Source organism: Poecilia latipinna, unplaced genomic scaffold, assembly GCF_001443285.1.
Source record: "Poecilia latipinna isolate Pla-1442-1.1 unplaced genomic scaffold, P_latipinna-1.0 Scaffold33, whole genome shotgun sequence".
Lineage (NCBI taxonomy): Eukaryota > Metazoa > Chordata > Actinopteri > Cyprinodontiformes > Poeciliidae > Poecilia > Poecilia latipinna.
Window position 1 is genome coordinate 8,852 of NW_015112649.1, and position 11,502 is coordinate 20,353.

The 11,502-nt window shown below is 43.1% G+C and overlaps 1 long non-coding RNA gene across 1 annotated transcript in view; it reads right to left on the reverse strand.

The window, feature by feature from the left end:
* Window positions 1–656: 656 nt before the first annotated feature.
* Window positions 657–11,502, reverse strand: part of LOC106953295 (uncharacterized) — a 27,406-nt gene continuing 16,560 nt past the window's right edge. The window contains exons 3-4 of the long non-coding RNA XR_001426176.1: window positions 3,470–3,592; window positions 657–1,789 (exon numbers count right to left, since the gene is read on the reverse strand). This is a non-coding gene — a long non-coding RNA (uncharacterized LOC106953295). The remainder of the gene's footprint in view (window positions 1,790–3,469; window positions 3,593–11,502) is intronic.

Consider the following 11,502-nt stretch of genomic DNA (forward strand, 5'->3'; position numbering starts at 1 on the left):
TGTACTTAAGTACAGTAAGGAAGTACTTGTACTTCGCTACTTCCCACCACTGGTCCGTCGGTACACACGCATGACTCACCCTACGAGTTGCAATTAGCCGCAAGTTAGGGCTAATGATGTAGACACCTCTCCACTGCGAGTTATGAGGCAATGGGCTGTTTGTTGAACTTGTTAATGTCTGCTCCAACGCTGACCTTTTGCCTTTGGCGCTGGACTAATGATAAGTGAAGGTGAAACGGGGATGTGTGTTCCTGTCATAGGCACCGTTTAAAGACATTTTAATGGACAGCAGTTAAGATGGACATTTGTAAGCCTGTCTCTTTGAACTACTGTTTCCTCTGTGGTGTAACAGTTGGAAAGCTGAGGACTCATTTGCCAGCAGATGATGAGCGCGCACGCACGCATGTCGCTTTGATCAACTTTTACTGATAAAACGTCTCCATTGGGGTCGTTTTGCTGTTCTTCCTCTTATGGTTCTTGCCCTGTAACATTATCAGTAATCAAATACTTCTCCACTTCAGCCGTTCAGGTAAACCCCTACCACTCACACACACACACACACAAACCATTCGCACACACAGACAGTGATTGGTTACATGAGACTTTGTACTGAGCAAACTGAGCTTCCCTACAGGTGGTCCACCAAATGTTATCGCATTGACCATTGTAGTACAGCTCCTGTGTAACACACACACACACAGGCCAATTCAGTAAGTGTACAGAGAAGATCATGAGATGATAAGAAAGGTTTACCAGTAGGACGGAGGTTTACTAAGTAAATGAATGTCAAGTGAAGTTTATTTGTACAGCACATTTTATCAACAAAGCAATTCAAAGGGATTTATAACATAAAAACCAATCATGAAACAAGCAATAAATGTTACATTTTGTCAAATACAAAGAACTGAATATCCTAAGGAGCAGGCCACGGCGCTTTTTGAGGATATTTGGAGAAGTCAAAGTTGATTTCCAGCTCTGGCCGTAACTGTTCCTGTCAAGCAGCAGACGCTCTCTGCTGCTTGACAGCCAATAAAAACGTACGGCAGGAAGGCAGCAGGACAGAGGCTTTCTTTCTTCCTCAGTTTGAGCTTTAGCAAGTCGTCTTCATCACCTCTAGATATCTGAATGTAGCGCATGATTGGAAAAGAAAACGTGAATAATCCATCTTCAGGTTAACGCTTGAAAAATCAAGCAAAGTCTTCTAAAAACAACTCGGATGCTATCTCCCCACTTCTGTAGAGAAACAGGGGGAAAAAAAGAAAAGAAAAATCTAACTGCCCTCTGATGTGAAGCCCTGAAATGTGACTTTTTACAGCAGGTAGCATGGGGAGAAGATTTGCTCCTTTCCTGTCAGATATATCCTTGCCCGGTGCTTTTCTGCAGCTCTCCGCACACACTCTGCTCACTATTTATGGCGGCCGTTAATTCCCAGTGCTCTGGTAAAGAGCTTCAGGTGCAGGTGAACTTGGAGACATGACAGAGGGCCATACCCCAAATCTGACACAACATTACGACATGCTGACTCGCAGATATGAAAAATAGCCCGGACTCGGGTCTCACCAGGGGTTAAAGATTAAAACGTGTGTGTGTGTGTGTGTGTGTGTGTGTGTGTGTGTGTGTGTGTGTGTGCGCGCGCGCGCGCGCGAGCGCTGTGATAGCAGATTGATTCCAGACTGGTGTTTCTGTGGGTTTCGGAAAGGGAATATGCATTGCCCTGGTTTCGCCGGCGCGCAGCTTCTCTCCGTTTCACCTAATGGATGTTCCCCAAGAAACCCACAAACGGTGCAACCTGCAGCATCAGGAGACAAAAAGGAATGGGGGGAGAAAAGAAGACAAAGGATGATCAGTAATGACATGTTAACATTTTGCAAAGCCGACTGCTCCTTGGATGTTTTACTCAAACTAGAAACATTCTTCTGGTAAAACACATGTCTCTCTCTCTCCTTCTCTCTCTCTCTCTCTCTCCTTCTCTCTCTCTCTCTCTCCAATTAACCGGTTATTTCTAAACAACCTTTATTGTCACACCTGACTTCTTTTGATTACAGAGAGGACTCATTTTACTCCATAACTCGTATCCCATAACCTGCTACCCAATGTAACTGTTAACATACATATCTGTTCTGCTGTGTACTCAGGTGTGTAACGGCATCTGTGTTTTTTTTTTTTGTTGTTGTTCTTGTTCTTTTCAGATTAAGATCTCGTTCTGCTTGATCAAAGCTGCATGTTTTCATGTCCTTATCTTGTTGGGGGATGTATCATGTTTGATGCGTCCATTTCTTTGTTGAAACAGGCAGCCACTATTGGCTCCCTGGGAATCAGTTATTGATATATAATCTGACTTTTTCCTTTTCCCCTGCAGAATTGCAGCTTCACACTGATGCTAAAACAATAGGAGCAAAGATAGTTTGTCCTTGTTCACACCAGGCTGTATTCTTACCCATTTTGTTTCATTACAACCACAAACTGGAGCGCATTTTATTGCCATTTTAGTTGCTAATGCATCAGAAAATCAATCTGTTTTCAATACCTTTATTTTCTCACAAACTTCCAAAAATGGTGGGAGGGTCTGCTAACATGACAAGGATCAAATGTTCCTTTATGGAAGAGCGGCAGGAAGTCCTGTTTGTTGGTAACACGGGCCTTGAGGGGGTCGGAGAAGATGCTGCTCTGGTCAGATGAAAAACGATGGGTTAGGGTGTCGATGCAAGAAACCTGACACAGTAAATTACCCTTAAGAAGCCACAGCCATTGTGAAACACTGGTGACTTTGGGACGGTTTTCGCCATCAGTGACTGGTTGGTGTGGATGGAAAGATGTATGGTGTAAAGTACTTGATAAACCTGGAAGAAAGCCTGTTAAAGGCTGAAAGGAGTCCTGCAGGACAACGACCCCAAGCAAACAATCAGAGATACAACGGAAAAGGTTCAGGCTGAAGTATGTTCATGTTAGAACGAAACAATTCAAAGTCCAGACCTGAAATCCAACTCCAAATCCAGTGGAGAGACTTGGAAAGTGATGCGTGGCTTTGTGTTACTCTGTTACACAAAATCCCAATAAAACACAGAGTTTGTGGTTCTGCGGTAAACAAATGTTGAAGAATTTAACAGGGACCGATACTTTTGAAACACGATCCACGTCATTAATCGGCTGGCAGACAAAGAGAGTGTGTTTTTAAAATAACAAATCATATTCCTTTCAATAAAAATGAATTTGACCGACCATTAGGTTCTGGCTGTCTACTCTAGAAGGGTCACTGAAGGGTCATGGGCCCTGCTCCTGATCCAGACAGACAGCCTCGATTTCTTGATTTCCGCAGAACACGGATGGCTGAAATTTATACCTCGGCAATGTCAACTTCCCTCTGCAGCGCTGTCACTTACAGGCGAGCGCCGGAGCGCACAGGCAGGGGAGAGCGAGAGAGGACATATCCCGTGTCATTTCCTGTTTTGCAGAGCAATGTCTTTCTGACCTTGTTCATGATACGCCTCCATGCTTCTCAGTGTCGTCCTCCTACAGGCCGATAAACACGATTCCGTCTCCCTGTCTTTTCCCTGCCAACCCAGCCCGTTTCCTAGTCTTCATCCATTCATCTCTACGCACACAGCCAGACAGAAAAAAAAACAAAAAAACACAGTCGCAGTCAAGGGTTCAGCTCATGCAAAACTAACGGCATCATTTGCATGTTCACGCGCGGTGATGGATACAGATACAATTCTTTAGAAAGAGGTTTGGACAATATGAAACGGGATTTCAAAAAACAGAAGTGCCAATCAAAACCCCCAAAATTTTCCTGCACTAACCACACACAGACACACACGCACACAGTAACCTATTGAACTGGCATTAAATTCAACTCCTACTGAGAGGCAGCAACACTGAACCTTTGGTGGTGTTTTTTTTTTTTTTTTAGTAATCAAAATTAAAAAAAAATAAAAATGCATGTAGACACACCTGTTCAACCTCTTTCCCACCATTAATACTCATTAATGTTATTTGCACTTTCCCACCAATAAGCCAGACTTTTTACAAGTTTTCTGTCCACAGAAACAAAAAGCGTAAAACCAAACCAGAAGATGAACAGTCTCTGAAAGATACTTGTTTCACAAATTCTGAAAAAAAAAAAAAAATTGACATATAGGACCTTTGTCTCATTTATACCAAATTCCAGCTAAACGTTGCTTTGTAGTTTCATTGTTGTTACTCAAATACTGTAGAACGGAAAACTGTAGCCCTGCTTTCAGATTGCTTCTATTTTTTTTTTTTTTTATCCTTCAGTGTTTCAGATAATCAGAAAAATATTAGCAACTTACAAAGATTATTGGAGTCGGCACAAAACGCTTTTTCCAGTTGGGGAATGTGAACCACCGAATGACTGCTTGTTCCACTTTTGGCTTTAACAACTGCTGAAGGCATTTGGCATACCTGGATTGGTATTTTGCATTGCTGCTTCTTTTCAGATTTGATTAAATTGAGCCACATTGGTGGGTTTGTTTAGGTGATGTCACAGGGTCTCGATTTGATTTTAGTCCAGACTTAAAGGAGGCCACTGAAAAAAATCGTCGCTTGGTTTTCTTTCTTGCCATTCAGAGGTGAATTTTCTTTAAACCATTGTTCTAGGACGTAGCCTAATTCTTCTCGAGCTTCGGTTCACCAACTGGTGGTTGGACTCCTCAAGAAGTTTCTGCTAGAAACCAGAATCAGAAAATCCAAGCCAACCCTTCAACTGGACTGAATAACACCAATGGAACAAGAACTGGGTTCTTTTGTGACCTCCTGGATGAGCCTTTGATGCGCTCTTGGAGTAATTTTGCTCAACTGTAAACAACAGCGAAGGTTCACCGCTGTTCTGTGTTTTCTCCATTTGTGGATAACAGCTCTCTCTATGGTTCACTAGACATTTCCAGCGCTAAGAAAACCTTAAGAATTGAGGCCTGACTCGGATGAAATGAAGACGTCTTTTTTTCTTGAGCTGAAACTGAAGAGATTGCTCTCGTTTTATCACCTTATTGCTGCGTGTAGTCACTGTCTTCTAACGGTCTATTTTGGTTCAAATGGATGTTTTTTTGAGAACTGAAGAAGCCGCTGCTGGGCCCTGCAGCGTTTGAGCCTTTCGCTGAGCCACTCTGGATGTTTGCTCCCCCTTCAGCTGAGGCCTTGTGCCAGATGCAGCCTCTCCCTCCATCCCCATTTTTAACCACACGGTCAACAGAGAGAGTTTTCTGTTGATCTTGGAATCTGCTTTCAAAAAACCTTCCCTTCGCCTCGTCTGTCTGCGCAACACGTCTGACGAAAATTCAGACTCCTTTTTTCCGACCAGAAGTGCAAGTTCTGGCGTCCCGTATGGCAATCTGCAACGCCATCTCCAAACACGCACACACACACACACACACACACACACACACACACACACACACACAGAGAGAAGTTAACCACAGCTCGCTTGCCCCGCTAAAACGCCAAATATTTCATTTTCGAACAATAAGGGTGCAAGATATAAATAAAGAAATAAAGAAAAGGCATGCTGGGTATTTATGAAAACAAAATGGGGCCGATTAACAAAGGCTGTTTAGATCGTGGCCAGGAAAAGGTGAGAGGCAGGTAAATGTAAACGCTCATCAAATTACCATCGACTGCTGTGCCTCTCATGGGCGTTTGCTGGTTTCCTTAAAAGCTCTCCTCTGACCAGAGTCCAGCTTCTTCTAATTCCACACAGAGCCTTGGGAATTTATTAAATCACCTAAAATGAGCCTCAGAATGTGCTGAGGTGCCCAGGATTAGCTTTCACGGCTATCTGAAAATGTCTTTGATTCAACAAAAGTGCGTGTGTGTTTTTAAAACGTCAAAGTGGGCTCGTAGCAGCTTTTTTTTTTTTTTTTCGCTGACTCGCTAAAAAAAAAAGAGAGAAATCTCCCACATCCTTTGCGTCAACAGGAAAATTACTCGCCGTGTCGAGTGCAACAGAGTCTGCGTTATTTCAAAGTGAGATTTTGATGTATTTATAGTTGTTTTAACGATAATAGTGAGTGACAAATATAAAATAATTACATGTAGGGTCAAAAAGTCTCATTTCTATGTTTATCGGTCACTAAAAATCCTGAATTGTAGGCGGTGCAGGTATCTCACCTAAATAACTCTCAACATGGTGTGCAGACTTTTGTGTAAACAATATGAAACAAGTAAAAAACAATAGGAGAAAATAGGATTTGCCAAATCTTAAGTGCTATTTGGAGCTGGTTATTTGTATCTGAAAGTTGTTTTTAAGGAAACTGGAAAAAATTCAGCTTAAATGTGATATTTTCTATGATAAATACATCATCCCTCAGCTTTTCATGGACAGCAGGTTTTCAGCTTTTTAGAAATCACCTGACCAGAGATTTAATACTGTGAGTTTGTAGTTGAGACCGAGCTATCATTGGTTGTTTTATTGCTTCAGCTGATTGATTATGGCAGACAGTGATGAAAAGTTCCTGAAGATCCAATTAAGAAAGGATTTCTTTGCTTAGTTGTAACGTGTAGACTCAACGCTGCTCCGTCCTTTGAGTTACGTTTTATCTTTTCCACTGAAAAGGCATGTCAAAGCAACAACGGAAAACCTCTAACAAAACACAGGAAAAGTATTGTGAAATCATAAGAAAGCCTGGATCAAAAAAAAAACCTCTAAATTGAAAAAAGAACAAATAAATGCACATTTGTTGCATTTCATAGATGTTATGTACTGAAGTTTTTTGAGTCACGCACCGCAGGGAGATAAATGGCTGTAAAAGCTTCTTTTCTAATTAAACTGATTGCCGTTACTGAAAACCTCTGGGTGGGAGCATGTGTGGCATTTCAGCTTGACAGCTGCATCTGTCCGGCAACTAATAAGCTCAAAAGTCGTTATGAGTAGTTGCTACAATTAAATTTTATCTTTCTCCATGTTTGACTCATTTGCCTCCAGTAATTGTTTTCGGTCAGTTTGAAGTAAAGTATTCTATGAGCGAGGAGCAACTCGTGCCTTTCAGCTCTTTCCAAGACCGAGTTAAAGAATTAAAAATTAGAAAGACTTAGCGGGAAAAGGCAAATGCCCCTCAGACGTCAACAAAATGCACATTAAATGTGGATACACACAAAAAACACTGAGCACTGAGTTAATGAGTGTCCTTTCTCTCTTTTTTTTTTTTCTTCTTCCCCCTGCCCACCAGAGAATATAAAGTTTAACAAGCATTGTGGTGTCGGTGACCCTGAAGGGGAAACATATTCACCACAGAGAAAAGAGACTGATCACTCAAACCTCCGTGGGTGTGCTGACTGTGTGGATGGCAGCATGAATTTAGCTGCAGATGCCATTTTGTCTGAACCGTTTTCACGTTTTGTCGTGTTCCAGCCACAGATTTAATTAATTCCTTGGGGATTTTACGACAACGCAAAGTATTGCTGAATCGCGGGATGAAGAGGTGCATTTAAGGAATCGAAAAAAAAGTTTTAATATCAATCGAGATTTAAAAAAATAAATAAAATAGTTGCTTGAGCGTATTTCTTCCCCCTCCCCCTTTTAGTCTGAAACACCTAAATAAAACCCAAAGCGATTGCCTTCAGAGACCATCGGGATAGTAAATGAGGTCCACCTGTGTCTAATTTAATTTAAATGCAGCTTTTTCTGCGACGGCCCCAGAGGTGTGTTTGGGATGGAAAGAGTGTGTCACCAACGCGGACCTACCAGGACACGGCCGTCCACCGAAACTTGGCATGAGAAATCATAGAAGCAGCCACAGCGGGACACTTAAAAAATTGGGTGTTTTATGAAGGAGTGGCATCATTAAATCCATAAAGGACGGTTGTGGCTGGAAAAACAAAAAAAAAACATTTAGTTTCCAACAAGCCATTTAGGTCACAGAGCAAAAGTAGAAGAAGGTTCTCTGGCCTTGATGACCAAAACAGCACTTTTGGCGTTTTCCACAAGACACGTTGCACCATCTACTCTTTTTAAAACCTGCTTCGCTAGTCAGGCTGAAAAGGTGAAGTCAGAAGGCCGTTGACCACTGATTTTGATTGTTTACCACCTGATTATTTACCATATCTCCTGCGTCCACCATTGTTGCGTTGTTTGTGTCGCTTTTCACATTGGGTTACTTTTCAAACTCTGGGGCTGCCCACCGCATGACAGCCCCAGCCACTTGAGCTGTTACTCAATTGTAATGGAAACCACCCGAACTGCGACGAGTTGGGTTGAACCGATTCAAGCCTATACTTGAATCGGTAGCGTAGCATCAAGCGTAGCAGATATGCTACGCTAGAGGCTGCAAAAACCTTGTCTACACTGGAAACTCACCCTGTGGGAGGACGACTCTAATCTTACAGCCTGAGCTACAAAGGCTGGATGACCAGTACTGTGTTAGAATGACCAAATCAAATGCCTGGACCAAAACACTGAAAGTGCAGGTTCCACAGATGTTTTCCATCTGATTTTTTTCGAACTGAAGCTACTTGGCAATAAAATATTGGCCGATATTTCAGCTTCTAGATGTCAGAAGCTGGGATTATTTGTAGCTGTTCTTGTAAAGTTGGCGTTCAATCAGGGAGGCTTATTCACATGCATGCCACACATTTCAGATTCTCATTTACAGAAAAGTCTTAAAAATCACACGATTTCCCCCACCCCCTTCACGCTTCTGTCGGTCCGTAGCATAAAATCTCAATAAAGTTTGCGATTCTGATCAGACGGTTGCTGCGAGGCGCTGGACAGGGCTGAATTGGGGGCAGCTGTGCGAGTTTAAGAAAAGGTGAAAGTAGTAGTGAGGGTTATAGGCGACTGCACCGAGCGCGCAGGCTAATTTATGTCAGCGCTTTAGCATCCACCCAGATTTACCGATGGTAAGGCAATACTGTGAAATCTGCTTCTCCGAGAGCGCCTCCTGGCCCCCAGACCTGATGCCCTCCACCTCCCACCTCCTGAGCTCAACTGTAACTGTGGAGCCCGTGCTGCTGCAGTCCTGACGCAAACGACTCCTGGTCCCCAAACAAACCATTAGAGCTACTGCAGAGGGTTTGTCTTTCTCACCCGCGCCCAGAGACGGTCGCAGATGATGGATGATGAACGTCCGCCACATCACCTTTAAGCCTCTCGGCTAAAAAGAAAAAAGTGGAACGCACAAAGTGTGTGAACGAGGTGAGCCAAGACAGGACAGTAACGCACAGGCGGGGCGAGCTGGGAGTGTTTGCAGAGGAAGTAAATTTTTTCGAGCGACGTCGGCCTTCGGATAGGAGCAAAAGTTGCGTGCTTATCTGTGTGCAAAGGATCTTGGGAACATCGCCGGTTTGTTGGAACTATCCCCCACCGTGCAACATGCTACTTTGATTATCCGTGTGCTCTTACTCACTAGTAATGTTTGGTAGACACATGTCCCAGAGAGTGTCCTCAGTAAAAAGTTGCAGTTAAAGCAGAAAATAAAAACTTGAAAGTCTCGCTCCAGAATGTTCAGTATTTTTATAAGCTGGCCTGGCTTTTCTGCCTGCTGAAGTCATTTCTGGAGAACCGAGGGCTTATAAAAGCCATGTTAGGGTTATTAAGTATATCCTATCTGCCTCAGCCTCCGCTAACCCTAAGCCAATGTGTGTGTGTGTGTGTGTGTGTGTGTGTGTGTGTGTGGTCATTAGGCAGAGCTACAGTGGAATCCGTTTTCTCTCAATAATTTCGCTCTTCGGTTTTTGTGAGCCTGAGAGGAGGAATGAACATCCTGAGTTTATTGGCCATTAGAGAACTTAAGATGTATGTGTAGGTGTGTGTGTGTGTGTGTGTGTGTGTCCAGTAGTGTGTGTGAGTGTTAGGAGAACCAGTTTGTTTGGCTAAGTGAAGCAATTTTGGTCTTTAAGTATCTCATGTCACTTCCCCTCAAATGGGGGCAAGTGATACAAGCCCTCCATTCTTAGCAACACACACATCTGCATGTATGGATGCTCACACACCTAATGCTCAATGTTCACCGAATCTCGGCTTTAAATGTTGTTTCTTCGGGAACGTTCATCTCAAGCAATATATTTGGATTCACAGCGCTCTGCTAACTCACGACCCTTGAACTCTTCATGTTTAGTCACATTGCAGCCTCAAACTTGATTTGGATTCTGTATGAAAGACCAAAAACTGTCTCATCACGCATTAATAGAGGGAACATGAAGGTCGTTTTCCTTTTTTTGTTGTTGTTTTTAAAACCTGAGAAGTTTGCCATCCATTTATTTGTGAGTTTTTGGTGACTGTCTCTGGCTTTTCCCATCTACAGAGTGACTTTTTTTTTTTTTATTCGTTCTCTTTTGCAAAACAGCTCCAATCTGTGAACATCAGACTTACGGATAACGATGGTTTACGGTAGTTTTGGACTTTGACTGGGCCGCTCTAACACACGAATATTCTCCTGGAGACCTGGCTGTTTGTCGGTGATCCCTGAATTCGGCTCTGTCCGTCTTCAACATCTACTCTGACTTTTCCTCGCTTAAGAAACACATTCCCACATCATAATGCCACCATGTTTAATAGCCGGGATGTTGTGTTCAGGGTCTGCAGCGTTTTCGTTCACAGGTGGCCTCCATCCAGTAGGACTGGCTTTGGGGTATTTTTAAGAGTAATTGGCAGAGTAATTGGCAGAGGTTTTTCGCCGAGGTTTCCAAATGCATGCCACTCCTTTAGCAATTTTATTTGTTAAAAATAAAAAAAATAAAAAATCTATCCCTCTTTTCATTTCCTTTTACAATTCTGCACTGCTGTTTGTTGCTCTCTCAACAGAAATCAGCAAAAAGAAAAAAAATGTAGATGTTTGCATTTTTAATAAAGGCAAAGCGTTGAAAAGTTCAAGGGGTAAGAAAACATTTCCATTTCATCTGAAGTATTAGGAACCAGCAAAGAACCGTCTTTACGTCTACTACTTTTTTTTTTTTTTCCACGCATAACGTTGTCTTTTAAAGCCCTTATTAGGGAAATCCAAATAACTAATGACAAATGTAATTGGAATCCAAACACCGAATCCGCTTGAACAGATCCGCCTAATGCGCTCGGCTTCAGCGTGCACACAGCCGCAGGAGAGGCAGACAGTTGCGTGTCAGGAGCAACCCGATGTTCCTCTAAGCCCAGGGCAAGACGTTACCTGATTGGCCCTCCGGGGTGGTCCCCCTGATTGAGCTCGCCGGGGCGGAAAGCGGTGCGGCTTTGATCCGTGATTGGTTGGGGTCAGTTTGCGGGGTCAGCCCGCGTCTTTAGTGAAACTGAGAAGGCCGCTGATTAAGTGGAGCATCGCAGCAAAATGAGACGTGACACCTGATTTCGCGAAAATACGAGACGATGAAGAAGAGAGAGCAGGTTGGAGATCCATGAGGGCGAGGGGGGAATTGATTTATAAAACTGCCCCGGCGCAATTCTTGCAACCTCTGGTGAAGCTGTGGGGGGATGGGGGGGAGAGGGGGCTGGGGGGAGCCCTCAAGTCAAAAATGCTCTTTTTTTTTTTTTAGCAAGGAAGAGAAAGGAAACGGTTAGAAATC